At 46.9% G+C, this 15,275-nt stretch overlaps 1 protein-coding gene across 2 annotated transcripts in view; it reads left to right on the plus strand.

Annotated features, from left to right (window-relative positions):
* The first annotated feature begins 8,480 nt into the window (after positions 1 to 8,480).
* The window catches only part of SHOC2 (SHOC2 leucine rich repeat scaffold protein), a 56,920-nt gene continuing 50,125 nt past the window's right edge, over positions 8,481 to 15,275 (plus strand). The window contains exon 1 of one of the 2 annotated variants that reach the window (XM_031597484.2): positions 8,481 to 8,628. The gene's annotated coding sequence lies outside the window, so the exon portion shown is untranslated. Of the gene's footprint in view, positions 8,629 to 8,787; positions 8,923 to 15,275 lie in introns of those variants that run through there. The other variant, XM_090145500.1, reaches the window with a different exon arrangement.

A 15,275-nucleotide genomic window follows, 5' to 3' on the forward strand; every position in this document is an offset into this window, starting at 1 on the left:
CTTAGTTAGTCAAATGCCGGCTTGGCAGCCTATCTGGAAAGCTGGTAACACCGAGACAGAGCGATTATGGGGATTGTTTTCAGCAGTCTCTGGTAAGTGTGTTTTTAAGAAACTTCTTTCTGTTAAGGAAAATGCAGTTCTTATCCTCAGGATTGGGAGGACTGCACGAGAGGCATGGGCATTGCTGGGTGCTCAGGATCATACTTTTCAAGGTGCCTGAAAAGTAGTGATGGTTTTGGCTTTGAGTAAGACTAGTGTTCATCCACTAGAGTAATATTAGCTGCAGTTAAGCTCACACATAAGGCGTGACTTTTCCATTTATATATGGGGGACCCCATTTTTGTTCTGCTAAGGAAAGCATAGTTATATTGGTCTAGGTTTGTTTTTTTTTTTCCCCATTTCCTACATCTGGGAGCTGTTGTACTCTAATACACGCTCTTTTTCTTACGGAGCAAGACATGCGCTTGCAGTGGGATGGCACGATCAGTGCGTGACCTTGGGGGGCACCCAGGTCTGAAGTTGTGCCCTTACTGTGCTGAGAGCTGGCCTTGGGGTGAAGCCAGATGGCGTCTGACACTGGGTGAGCAGGCTTCCAGAGAGAGACAACGCACTCTAGGTTCCATCTTTTTTTTTACTGGTGTTGCAAACAAGTTATTCTTGTACTCTGCAGAAAGCCTCACGACCACAAAACCAGCAATAATTGTATAAATGATAAGCTTGTTTTCCTCCTCCTCTCTCCAGATATTCTGAGTGTGACAGACAGCAGAGATGTGCATTGCTGGAATCCAGAGAGTTTCATACTGTGGCAGCCGCTTGCTGCATATGCCACTGCATACATAAGACATCATTTATTTTAAGTACTGAGAAACATTCTAAGTAGAAGGAAAAAGTGTTTAGGTGAAGCCAGTCCCATTTGTTTACAAATCTTGGTTTTTGTCTTCATACGTTTTAAATGCTTTTCATTTGTATTCTGATTTTTTGAGCCTTTCAAGTTCATGTTTCATCCCCCCCCCTTTTTTTTCCCCCATGCAACAAGAAAGTCTGGATTGAGTCCTTACTTTAAAAAGGAAAATCTGGTTGAGCATCCCATATAACCAAGCAACCTCAAACAAAGGGTGTTTAAAAAAATTTTGAGAGAATTGCTCATATTGAGAGCAGTTTTCAGCTCTGAGTTCAAGTAATTTAAGTAAATACTTTGTTGACAGTTTAAGAAGCTTTTAACAACACCTATCTCTGTTTGCTTTTCAGGGAGGTCTCTCTTCTACTTTTCTGAACATTTAGAGCTTGTTTCATTTCTGTATGTGCTGATGAAGTAAGAAACGTAGTGTACCAGCATGACTAACGTGTGTTGAATAATGCATACAAATGCTTTCAGAAATGCATGCACAGATTTCATGCAGTTGTTCCCTTAAGCTGCTGAGCAGTAGGAAGGGTGCAGAGCCGTCCTCCGGGCAGCGGGAGGAGGTGGGTTGGCATCCTGGGAGGAGCAGAAAACCTCTGTGATTCCCTGAGGAAATCATAAATGCCTTCAAGGCCTTAAGCTTGGTAGCCTGATGTTTAACCCTGTGCTTGTTTTTGGAATGCTGTTAACATATAAGTGATTTCTTCTAGTTCAGGCTGCTGAATATACCCATTTTAAATTTGTTGTTGTTTGTTGCGGTGCTGTTCTCAAGCTGTACATGTGAAGACAAGGAGGAGACATCCTTCCTCAGCTCAAAGATTCTGTCTCTCCCTGCTATGGATACAAGTACAAGTGCCTGACCATACGCTCCCCAGGGTGCACAGACAGCTTTCTGACCAGCTGCTCTCTCTGTTCTATCCCTACCAATAACATCCAGGGAAAGCAGAGGCCGACTGCTGTCTTGTGTCTGTGTAAGAGCCCCATTCTGGGCTCCAAGGCTAGGTGCTCCAGAATGGCATTTCTAGGAGGTTACTGCTCCACTTGTGTGGTTTCAATCGCTTAAGTCTTTGGCCTTGTGCCTTGAAGTGCCAGCAGAGACATGCTGTAATTGCCCGTAAACGCACCTTCTGTCATATCATTGTTTAATTATTCCAGCTTCTCACCGCCACGCACTGCTTAGTGTCTCTCCTGCTATCTTTATTTAATTGAGTGGAAAAAATCTGAGACTTGTGCTTCACTTACGTCACTTTGTATTTATCCAGCATCACTGGATCCTGCTTTGAAGTCCCAGCTTTTGTATGCAGAAGTCAGTCTTCTATACAGAAAAAATAATGTCCATGTCAAAAGCGTATGTTAGAAATAGAATCAATATTTTAACATATGGTAAACTCTGGCCATAAAGCTCTTAACACAGTCAAATGATTGTATTATTATCCTTTGAAACTTGGCTCTGCCCCTGAGAAACAAGAAAGGGAAAGAAAGCTCTTGAATAACCAAGCCCTTGTCCTCACAGTGCAGGACTGTTCTCAGTCTGTCGCTTTGTCTGTGCCACTTCTTCCTTTTCTGTCTCCCAGCACTGTTTTCTTCCACATTGAATGCATTCAGCTCCAGGAGCCTTCTTTCCCCAGCCCATCCCTATGGATTGTTTTAGTGCAGTACCAGATGTCAGTTCCATCCCAAGATCACCTGTAACATCCCCATGGCAGTTCCACCACCATTTCAGACAGCTCTATGCTTCTATACCAAGCTTGCAACTAACCAAATATTAATGTGTAGGAAAAAAAAATCTTTTTTCTCCATCTGATTTCTCCATCACTCCATCACTTGTCTGTATGGCCTGTAAAAGACTTGGCAGCGTGTTGGCTGCTTTTCATTTCTCCCCTCCCCTGTGTCAGAGACAAATGCCCATTGTTTTTCTGGTCTTCAGTTCAGTTTTCAGTCTCTGAGCCAGGACAAAATTTTGTGCAGCACCTAGCACACCAGATCAGTATCAAGGCAGCTGTGTGCTCCTACACCAACACAAAATATTAGGGTTGCTGGCACTCACTCTGGCCTAGTTTGCCTTTCTCCTGGCAGGAGTTTCATGACGTCCTCCTGGAAGATCATTGTACATCTGAACAGATCTAGCCTTCAGGATCCTATTTTATTTTTTCATAAATTCTCAACTGAGATTTTCATTTGCAGGTGTGCTCCTTATAATGCTCGGCTCCTTGACTGAGCCAGTATCATTTTTGGGGTTGTACTTTCCGGCTTCCCATAACTGTAAGATTATTCATTTCATACTATTTTTTGATTTGTTTTATTTTTCATCCATCTCTTTCCTGCAGGAAAGAGCAATTTATATAATGATTTCACTGTGGAATTGACTTCAAGCTTTACTGCTATTTGTCACCGTTCAGGAAATCCATCCCTGGCTCCAGAAGAACACTCGGTCCCTGCTGACAGTCTGAAAGAGGGAGAGAAAATAGATAGCAGAGCTGCAGCTATTAAGACCAACAGGCACATATTTTATTCCAACTCAATTTTCTATTCCCAAATGCCTTTTGAAGAAAATCTTTTTTTTGTTTGGGAGAACATGAAGGAAGGTTGTGGGTACTGGTGGTTTTTTTTGGGGGCACGGGGGGTTGTTTTGGTGGTGATGGTTTGTTGTCGATGTTGTTTCATAGGGACTCTCCTGTTTTTGCTGATCTCCATCTTCTTCCACATTTCAGGCAGCAGGCTCGCAACTGTGACAGGATGTTATCCCAAGGAAAGCTGCTGCTGCCTCTGGCCTTGGTTAACCTGTTGGCAATGGTGCTTGCCTGGGCATGGGGCAACTGGCTTTTCACACAGCTCAGCATGGACGTGCTGCCACTCCCAGTAACTTTAAGGACACAGTCGAGTTGTTTTTCTTGAGATTACTGTACCCATTAATCTTAAGAAAAACATGTAATAAAACTGTTCAGCCTTCCTGGGGCCACCACTCCCAGAGACCTTTCCCCCTTTTGGCTTCTGCAATAGCTTCTTTCCTTTGGCTTTCCATCTTTATCAGCTAGAAATGATAAACTACAGAATTGGTTGGCTTCAGGCTCTCTTTTTTGCAGGACAGGCTATGCTTGTGCCTATTGAGGAATGGAAGATCACAAAAGACGAGGGGGAGATGGAAGGCTGCTCCTTCTTGTACACAGTGTAGGGACAGGATACAGCCTTTTATGAAGTTGAACAAAGAAAAACTTGGGCTGCAACCCGTGCCATACCAGTCAGCTTGGTACTAATGTTCCTGGACCTTTGAAGGCAAGAAACAACATGCAGTGCAAATGAAATCTAAGCCTTGCTGCACAAGAGCACTGGTGCCAGCCAACTTTAGAAGTCTGACGTGAGAGTCAGGTGGAGCAGGTACCATGGCAGGAGATGCCATGTATCACCTGCAGGCATATAGATCTGCAGTACTGCTACAGCATCCAAGTCCAACCGCAATGGGTGGCATGCAAGAAGCTGGTGAACCCATGGCCACATTCAGCTTGAATGCACTTTCCTTGGGAGGAAGTGGCTTTTCCCTTGAAAAGCTCAACTCCTCAGAGTCCCTATGAGGTCAGTGGAAAAAGTGATTTCATCAGAATATGTTCCAGAATGCCTTGACAAACGCTTATCATTTTGACTATGGTGTCAAATTTAAGCAAACTTAACCTCTGTAGTTTTAAAGCCACTTTTGAGAGCACCAAACCCCTCTTCCTCCTTAGCTTTGAGAGTTATGCTGTCCCTGGTAGGAACACTGCTTACTGTGGTTGAGGTGCTGCAGAACCAAGCTGAGGGAAGCTTGTCCACCAGTGCACAGCATGTCCTTTTGCATCCTGCTTCATCCTTTTGGCTTATCCTAGAAAAGGTTAGCAGGTACCAAAGAAATGAAATGAGTCAGAAAATGTTGGTTTCTTTCTGGATAGCCTGACTGAGTTGGAATAATCAGCATCTGTTTCAGTTTAAATGAGTCTTCATTCCAGCCTTTTTCCCTTTTCAAAGTACAGACAACTGAAGCCTTTAATTTGCCCTGTCTTTTACTGTAGAGAAAATTAGAAGTTTCTGTCAGTTGATACTATCCCACCTAGAAAATCTATACTAAAAAAAAAAAAAAATACAATGTGTTGTCTATTATGAATGAAAAAGCTCCTGCTGGTTTCTCTCATTTGTAGTGTTGACTTTGAAAGATAAGTTGTTTGAACTGGTTGACTCTCCATTTGTGTAACTGAAGATTAGCTTGCTTGGTAGTCTGATGGATCTGTAGTTTCCCCTTGCACTAAATAAGCTGCAGAACTGGAGCCTTAGGGCAGCTAGGACACAGCACATACTTGAAAAAAAATTGTCACTTTTACTAGTAAATCAGAGAAAATAATCTCATGCATGACATCCTGGATGCTTCAGGATTGATCCGTTTGGAAGAGCCCCTGTAGGACCTAGAATGTGTATCTGAAACTGACACACATACATAAATGCTAATGAGTTTAAAGTTGAAGCTGACAGGCCCAGAACTGTTTTTACGTGGTAGTTTTGCAACCGTAAACCATGAAGCTTGGTTTTGAGGACACAGGCATGTTAAACAAACTCCATCCTTTTTTTCCTATGTGTTTGCTTTGTAGAATCAACAGCAAGAAAAAGTAGAAAGGATTTCTTGTCTCTCAATTGAGCAGACCTGACTGAGCACAGAGAAGGAAGAGGGTAAAAAATAGTAACATCTTGCTGTTCTGTAGTCCCTCAGCAGAGAACCACATTTTGAGGTTCCCCTTCTTTGTGTCTTTTGTATTGCAACAAAAGCTTTCGCTCTGGTGGGCAGTCTTTCTCTTCAGTGTGGTGGATCTTGTTGGCTATTCTGTCCCAGTGCTGGTTCTTAGGCATTGCCATTGGTTCTGTATGTGTATGTGCATCCCTCAGGTACGTTTTCTGTGCCTCATACTCTGCCTCTCTCCCCCCTAGGCTGTGCCACCTCTTCTAGCCTCCCCACTTTCTATATACCCGTGACCATGGCAGTACAGCCAGGATTACATCTAAGGTGAAGACAGAAAAACCATGATGAAGACTTATGCTATTTTTGTGATGGATATGATGCTCACAAAAATGAAAAGGTGGTTGTCGTGCCATCAGCCTTCAAAGCTTTCTTCTTTCCCACAGAACAAATGAACACACTGCAATGCTTGGCTGGGAGACTGAGGCCAAGTTTCTCGTAAACTGACAATTCAGGAAAAGGAAAAGGAATAGGATAGGATGGGAAGGTCTGGGCAGAGTGAGGTGTAGATGAGAGGAAGGTAAAACCTTAAACTGGGAATTTGGAGGTTTGAGATGAGATGGAGGGAGGCTGAGATTCACAAAGAAAGCATAATCAGGAATTAGAGGAGTTTTATGCTGAGACCATCTGTGCAGGGAACCAGTGCAGGGGAGGGGCAGCAGTCAGCAGAATTATTTGTCAGAGATAGCAGAGAAAGTCACAGTGGATAGGAAGTTAGAAGAAGAACTGGACAAAGGAGACTGAATGAAGAGCTGGCATAGGGAACTGGAGCTGGAAGCACTGTTGGATGCTAAGAAAGAAGAGGCAGGTGGTGGACATCTGAAGGTGTTAGCTGGGCATGGCAGAGGGGAAGGGAGTGGAGTAGTGGGGAGAGCTGTGGGCTGGGCAGTGGGGAAGGCTGTGGGATGGGGGGGATGTGCTCACTGGGCCATTTCTGCTCTTCAGGCTGGCAGCCAAGCAGGGCTTACCCGAGGCTGGCCTTCACTGTGGCTCAGCCAGCAAAGAATTTGCCTCTTGTTGGTCTGCCCCAGACAGCGAGAATTTAGTGCCCTAGCATGAGGCGACAGCAGCTGCCTGCTGGGGGAGGAGAGGGCTTGCTTGTAGTTAGATGAAAAAATAAAATTACAGTTGGGAGGAGGTAGTGAAAAGGCCACATGAACAAGAGAGAAAAGGTCAATTCATCAGTTCGGCAGCCACTAAATTAAGAAAAGGCAAGTGGGGCTATAATATCAGAGGTATCTGAATTCAGTCAAAGATGATTCTGAAGTTGCTGGATTGATCTTGTGGTCAGCTTAAGCAAGCTTAACAAATTAATTGCAGTATTTTAGTTCATTGTGTAAGAGCTAGCTAATAAATCACAGTGCTTTGTAGAAACATGCTTGAGACAACTGTGTAAATACTAAATAGCCTTAGGAATGGTCTTATGAATCCACAGAATAATCTAAATTCCAGCACTCCTCCCCCTCTACTGCTGGTCTAGATATAGGATAACAGTCACTGCCGTTATCTGCTCCTTTTTGAGGCAGGAGGGCAGAGGTCTGTGTCAGACATGAGGAGGTTCCAGCACTGCTGGGGACCCAGGGAAGTGCCGTGATGCTGTGTGATCTGCACCACAGCAGTCCTTTTAGGAACATGGGGAATGCTACATACTTTAAAGGAACATTATTATGGTTGCAAAGCCAGGCATTTAAAAGTTAGGCAATGTCCAAATGAAATGCCTCTGAAACCTTAATTCAGCCTGTGTACACATGCAGTTATGAAATGCTTGTTAATTATATTTGCCCTGCTGTTCATTTCAGCGAGAATGGCAGTAATTCAAGAGCCTCTCCCAGTTCTATACGTTTTCCTATAGAAATGGAGACTGAGCAGCCTTTGACTTGCTGTCTGTGGATCTGTCTTACAGAGAGGTATTCAGCCATAGTAAATACTACAAGGTTCAAAATGTGGGCCAGTGGGTGTAATCTGCTGCTAAGGGCCTAACTAACACTGCTTAGGATGCTGACCTCCCTTACTCATCTTCTTCCCTGGTTCAGGTCTGTGTCAATGAAGATTTGGGGAGAAACGTTGCTGCTAGGGGCTGAAATTGAGCTGGAGCTCAGCTACCCGGCATCCAGTGGGAGGGTATAAAATTAACTACTCAATTTGTGCAGATTAAAGACAAATCTGGCGTGTACGAACTCTTGCAGAAATGTCTGTTAGTTTTGATTGTTGGCACAAGCATTACTGTAGTATCTGTCTAATCTCATAGTACACATTTAAGGCATTGCAGCAGAAGGGTGGAGCTAACAGTGTACATTCGCTGGCTGATTCCCTGCTGGCTGACCGTTGTCCTGCCACGCTTTATTTCAGATTTTCAGTTTTATGTTACACCTGCTTTCGGCCCTGTGCCCCACGATACAAAAGGGCCAATCCTGTTTCTAAGGCTGCCCAGCATTTATTAGTAAAAGAGCGTGCACGCATACTGAACTGAGAAAGGAGCCGAGGGGAGCGGGCAGACCCCAGGTAAGGCGGGGGCACAGCCCTGCTGAGCCCGGGCAGGCCGGGGCTGTGTGCTGCGGGCACGGCGCCGGCCGGAGCTCCGCTGCTCTGGTCCCGCATGGAGAACACAGCCGGAGCTCTCCAGGTCGCGAAGCCTCCCCGGGAGCCCTCCGCGAGGTACCGGGCGGCTCGGGGCGCGGTTCGCCGTGCCACCGCCTGACCGCGCCCCGGGTCCCGGGCGGCCGCCAGCGCCTCGGCGTCGCCAGGGGCGACCGGGCCACTTCCGCCCGCGGCCAAGATGGCGGCGGCGCCGTGACCCGGAAGTAGATGGCCGCCCCGTGCCTCAGCGGGCCCGCCTCCACGGTGCCGCGGGAGGGCCGTGGGCGGGGAGTCCCGTGACGGCTCGGTGCGCACAGACGGTGGCCGGCAGGGGCGGCCGGGTCGGGCGGGGAGGGGGGGGCCGAGCAGAGCCGCAGGAGGATGGCGGAGCCGCACGGTAGGCGGGCGGCGGGGCCGGGGCTCTCGCGGCGGGGCCGCGGGGCCGCGCCGAGGCGGTGGCGGCTGACAGCGGGCGGGGCGGGCCTGGCGGCGGGAGGCCGCGGGCACAAAGGCGGGGAGGGCCCGGGCGGCGGGTACCGGCCCGGGCGGGGGCGGGCAGCCCGGGGGGCGCTGGGCAGGGGGTGCCGCTCCGTGCCGCGCCGCCGAAGGGTGGCATCGCCCCAAAGGCGGCATAGAAAGAAGAAAGAAAGGAGGAAGCTGGGCTCCGCAGCCTCACCTCTGCTCCTGCCCGGTACCGGGGCTGCGGGCGGGGAGGGAGGGACTCGGCGCGTCGGGCCGGGTGCTGCCCCAGGACGGGCGCGGGGTTCTCCTCGTGCTTCGCGCGCCCGGCTGTTGCTCGTGGCGGCTCCGGGCGGCCGGCATCCCTCCGAAGTCCTCGCCCTCCCGTCTGGCCGGGCGGCGCGCAGAGCGTACTACGGACGGCTGGCACCGAGGGCACGCCGGCAGCTTTCCGCGGCGTTTGGAGTGTGCTTTTGCCCGGCGGTTCTGCGCGAAGCGGGCGCGGAGCCGTGGGAGCCTTGGGGAAGGCGAAGGGCCCGTGGCAGCGCCCGGCGGTGCGGTGCGGAGATCCGCTGGGCTGAAGTTCCGCGAAGTGCTGCTGCTTGGCGGGCTGATGGAGCAGTAGGTGTGGGAATGAAACGAAAATCGCGACGTGTGACAAAGCCGTCACCGAGTGCCGGAGTGTCAGTAGAGGTTTTTGATGGATGTGTTTGGGATGGGGCTGTGGAAGCTCTACGTGGTGTGCAGCGTGCACATGTGCGTACACAAAGGCGCTTCTGAGGCAGAGCGTTGCTGATAAGGAGTTGTGATTATGTGTGGTGTCATTGCTGCGGCACTCTGTCTTCGTTTTTGGACTGTTGCCTTTAATAATTAGATTCAGGCTCTCGGTTTTCTCCTGTCTGCTTGTTTTCACGTTTGACTTTCTACTTATTGTTTTCCTTTTTGCCTTCTGAACTGTTTTTTTGTTTTTTTTTTTTTTTTAAATCACTAGGCATTATTGGGTGCTTCTATTTATAAAATTGAGGGCTTACAGTAGGAGGTGGTCAAATTAAGTCACACTTATTTACAGCCGTATCTCAGACATATGTTGTATGGTGATCTCGATATAATCCCAGGCTGGTTTTGGGAAAGATTTGCTGTATCGTATGAATTTATTAATACGCTGTTGTGCATACATTTTAATTTTAGTAGCACCCTTATCCTCTTAGTTCCTTTTGAATGATTTGAGCTTGACTGTTTTGGTTTTCTGTGCGGTTATTCTTTGTTTTGGTTAAGGAGAGTGGAAGGCTATTTTCATAATGTGAGGCTGGATACCTTTTAATTTTAGGCTAATATTTGCCAGCCATCAGCACTTGTGTACGTGTGGCAAGGCAAAACGTGTACATCAGGCAGAACTAATTTGTTATCTAACCTTGTAGCACAGCACGATGCTTCCAGACAAAGCTCTCCTTGTACCCACAGCCTTTGAGGAACACATCCCCAGTGAGGATGCTGTCTTCTGCCGTGTCCCTCTTCTGCTCTTTCTGGAAACACAGAGCGATCCTGGGGCAATGCAGGCAGAGTCTGCTGGGAGCTTCCCTTCCCTGTGTGCCACGTCTGGGGCGGGAGATGCAGGAGGGGATGTTCTTTGTTGTGTGACACTGAGATCGCCCTGACGGCGCATTCTGCTCAAGGAATTGTGTGTGGCACGGGGGATTCCTTCAGCCTATGGATGTTTTCTCTTCACGTGCTCTTAGCTCGTACACAGAAATGATTCTCTCTGAAGATTCCTGTGTGTGTTCCTTTTAGGGAAGCCTTGGATTCATTGTTTCTTGGCTGTGGCTTTCTAGAAATGTGTGTTTCTGCATGGTGATCGTTGCTTGTCGCTGTGGCCAGCTGCTCCCAGTGCTGTGTAATGCCAGTGAAATAGGTGGATGCATGTGCTTGGATGCATACATAATGCTCGTGCATGTTAATTGTGTAAAAGTATCTCCTGTTTGTTCTGCTGCGAGGAATCGGAGTGATCTGTGCTTGACAAGGCTGAGGAAGCTGTGCAAATAGCTGCACTCCCTTTTGGGAGAATTTTGCTGGGCGATAAGGAGATGAAACTGAACGAAACGATTTCACTTGTTTCCATTGCATTGCTGTACGGAATTTGGGTAGGTGCTAATCACGAGCCACTTTTTTCTTCCAGTGGTGTCTGAAGAGGAAAACTCCTGTCTTGCAGTGTGCGTGGAGGATAGGAGCTGCCTCGCCCTGCTCTGCCCTGCAGCTCGCCCTCAGCTCAGGCACTGTGCTGTGCTCCTGGGCCCAGCTCTGCCTCCAGCACTTGGGGATCACCGTGAGCTCCTTTGTGGGCTTCGGGTGGGTGAGTGGTGAGGGCTGGTGCTGAGGCAGCCCCCAGCCCGTGGCTAGCCCCACTGCTCAGCTTTCCTTTCCACTCGCAGTGCTCTGAGGCTCATTCCTTGCTTTTTATTAGAATATATATATATATTTTATTTTTATGGCAGGGCTTTTTAGATCCTCTTTTAATGGAAGTGCTTCGTGCTCTCCTCTGTTGCTGTAATATCTCGTGTTTATTTGTATTGAATGCAGCTCTGCATATTGGCGGAGATATTTCTGCCTTTTTTTTTTTTTTTTTTTTCCTGGTGGGTTTGTTTGTGTGAGAGAGGGCTGGGGAGGACACAGCAGTGAAGATTAAGCAGCCAGTTGTAGCTAGATTGTGGAGATAAGAAGAGCCCTTGTTTACACTAAAATCCTACTGCTGACATATTTTAGTTTGTTTGATACAGTAGTTCTGGTATGTTACAAAACCCACCCAGATAAAACGTATAGCAAGAAGGTAATGTTTGCAGTATTAGCCATTGACCTTAATTTGCTTGGCTTTTGTTTTTGCTGCATTGCTTGGGCTTGACTGTATTGTGAAATGCAAATAATGTGCTATTAAATCTGAGCGTTGCCTGACACAAAGTTTTGTTCAGTAAAGGCAGTTTGGGTACAGTGAAACAATGATCCCCTGGTAAAAAGGGGACTTTAATTACTACAGTTTTTTTCTATCCTTAACCTCTAGGTAATGGATATGCTTTGTAATTGTGCAGTGTTGATTTCTTTTTAAATAGTTCAGTAGCACGTGGTTAATGTTGGTGTGTTTTAAGCTCTGTGCAGCTGAAGCCCTTGGTCTGTGTTGCTGTACAGGAGAAATACAGAGTGTGACAGAGCTGATGGTGGCCATGCTGATAGTGGTATGGTGAGGGGCTGTGGGTTGGTGCAGGCACACGCTGCTATGAGTGGCCAGAGAACTTCTTAAACCAACCTGACACGTGTTTGTACTTGGTTCCGTTAGTGTTGCTTTGCTGTTGAGGTGGACGTATAAAATAAACCAAGAGGACTTGAGGGACTTGAACATAAAGGTTTGCTTTTTGGCTTCTCTCTGAAAGGATGTCTGTGTCTGAGTGGATGTACATAGAGCCTGATTCCCTTATTGTTACACAAATGATTGTGCTGGGAAAGCACGCAGCTATCGCCTGTGTGTGTGTGCGCTCGCAACGAGCTGTGCTCCTGCTTACCTTCTCATGCTCACCCTCCACGTGCCCTCCTGCCTTACAAGCTGTGTGTAGGAGCGAGACGCCGAAGGGCTGCAGAAGGCACCATTTCCACGGAGCCCGGCGATGCCGTAGATACTGTATCCGGACCTGCCTCCCCTGTGGTCGGAGGCTTTGTGTTAGGCATGCATCCTAATTGTTCTTCTGTTGGCGTTGTGCTGCGCTGAAGGGCTGGGCACCAATGCAAATGGCCTTTCGAATACCTTCCGTATTTGCATTATAATGGCTGCGTAAATACTGCAGCACGTCTCGGTTCGCTCTCTGCTTTGACTGCTGAGGTTTCAAATAGGCTCTTTCTGGAGCCCGGATCCTGTTCGTGGCTGAGATTGCTTTGCAGAGAGGTTCTGAAGCACATCATTCCTAAATGCTGAAATGCGTTTGCGATGAGATGCGGTTTTCACTTGCCCGTGCTCTGGTCTCCCACTCCTGCAGCCCGCAGGCTGGAAGAGGCACTGGGAGGCAAAAACCCACCGCCAACAAAGCATAACCTCGAGCAGTTGGGCCACTTTTCACCAACTATTTCTAAACGGACTGTATTTGGGGTTACAAAGCATGCTTTCTTGAGACTTGGTTTTGCGTGTGTTCTATCTGCAGAACCCCTCTGGATGTCTGTGGGAATATTTTATGTGTAAGGAATACAAAACACTGTGCCATCGTTGTTTTGGTGCTGAAAAGCTCAGTGGCTTATGAGTAACTTCACCAAAAGCAGCCTTGGTGAAGTTTCCAATTTCCTTGGAAAGTGTCAACACAAGTGATGTGACTGAAACCAGAGTCTGGTTTTGGGAACTGGTGGCAAATTGCCATCACCTCTCCCTCATGAGTTTGCCTTACAGAGTTGTTAAACAGGGCAGTGATTAGTGACACTTACTTAACTCTTACTGATCAGTAGTTGCCTAGAGATGTTGTTATCCTTGTACAATACCATCTTCTAAAGGTTTGGATTCACTTCGTGTCTCTACCACCTGGTTGTTAATGCATTAGGTGTCAAACGTGGGGAAGGGCAGAGTTTTATGCTACTGCTTTGGCTAGTCAGAGTGAACCAGTGACAGCTATCTGATGTGATGTATAGTTTGTGAGAACTGCAAAGAGATGTGTTTAAATCAGACGTGGTTGTGTCGTGTGTGTGTGTGTGGCTCTGATAGTTTGTTTCCAGTTAGCAGATAATGAAGCAGCAGTAATGATATGATGAGTGACTTCATTGGAACTGTAGTTAAGAAAATGCAGTTTTCTGAAAGTGATGTTATTGCAAGAAACCACAGATCTGTTTGACTTCTTAGGTGTCACTGCGTAGTGCTGCAAACAGTATTACTGCAACACAGCAATTTTAACACACTGCCAAGAGCTCGTGCTTTGTCTGCTTCAAGTTTAGAAGTATTATGCAGACATGAGTTTAGATCTACGCTTTCACCGTCTCCATTCTAATAGGAATTTGTAATAAACCAAGAAATTGAAGGGGTGGTTCGTGACTGTTTAAATGGCCTGAAGAAGCCATCGGGATGTTGCGTGTTGACGAGGAAGAAAAAAATAAGCATATTTATTACTTTTGTGAAGAATTACTTGACTGGCAGCCAAGAAGACTGAGGCTTGATATTTATTCATAGACAAGGTGCAGCAGTGGTCATGGAGACTCGGACTTTTTCCTTTTCCTTCCTCTCATCTGTGTCTTGTCGTCTCGGCGTTGGCAGGCAGGGTTTGGCTCTCTGCAAGGCTTCTCTGCAGTGCCTGGCACTGATGGCAGCCTGTGTGCCATAGCACGTGAGTTGTCTGGTCTGCTGGGTAATGAGACGGTCGCTGCTGTGCTTTTTAGTTGCTGAAAGTTTGGTCATGATTTATTTCGTAATACACAGCATTCATCATTTTTATTGATCATTGTCCCAAGTGGAAATATTCGTGCTGTATCAAAACATTTGAAGCAAAAACAAATATTCTCTGCTTTAACTGTTGCATATGTGTGTTTATATGTATGTGTATACATATATACATACATATATAGTTGAACAAGAGAGGAAGATTCAGTATGTCATATGGTTCAAAGTTTGTATAGCACTGCAGTGAAAGTTTTAGTAAATCTGTAAATAGTTGGCATACAGTGCAGCTGGAGGTACCAAGTGGTGTGCTGTGCTGTGGGAACATTCAGATTCTTCACTGAGCTCCAGTCCTGCTTTATTATCATATTGTATCTATTGCATTACTATCACAAAATCATTTGAGTTGGAAGGGACCTTTAAAGGTCATTTGATCAGCTCCCCTGCAAGGAGGGGGGTCAGCTACAACTCCATCAGATCGCTCAGAGCCTGCTCCAGCCTGAAATACTGGAGGTTATTCCATCTTCGGTTGAAGCAAAGCAACAATAAAAACCCTATAAACTCTCCCTCCTCCCGCCACGGCTCAGCGGTGAACAACCCCAATCAGTGAGTAATCCTTGCTCTCCTCATTTGGTGAACAGTTGTATTTCTGAACTTGCAGTGGTAGTTGTGTGCTTTCTGGATGGTGCTCTTGTATTCCCTTCCCCCTGCCTTGAGTCAGCTGCTGCAAAAAAGCAGAACTGCGCCTTTCTTTTAATTCTAAGTGATAACCATCCAGAGAGGATTCTACTTCAGATTTCTGTAAGTGCTGACTTCTGTTCAGAAGTGTTGAATTGCGTGGAGTCACTGAGTGTAGCAGAGAGAAAATGACTTGCAAGCAAACTCCTGGAGGCATCAGGTGGCTAAATGTGTAAACACAATTACACTGTGATCTGAAATGGGTCCTTGTAAAAAGAAACTGTGCTAAGAAGTGATCTCCTAATCGAGGAAGTCAACTGGAGAATCCATCTGTGTAGTCCTGCAAAGTGCTGATAGTGGCAAAATATGAAGGACTTGTAATGGAAACCCATCCTGCTGATGCTTGCTTCTGACATCGCAGTTATGATGTGGGGTTTCTGTCTTCATGGTTCCTTGTACCAGTGATGGTACAGTCAGAGGCTTTAAAGCCAAGAAAAAAATCCTATGAAGTATGGATAGCT

The sequence above is a fragment of the Phasianus colchicus genome, chromosome 8, assembly GCF_987193195.1.
Source record: "Phasianus colchicus chromosome 8, bPhaCol1.hap1.1, whole genome shotgun sequence".
Taxonomy (NCBI): Eukaryota; Metazoa; Chordata; class Aves; order Galliformes; family Phasianidae; genus Phasianus; species Phasianus colchicus.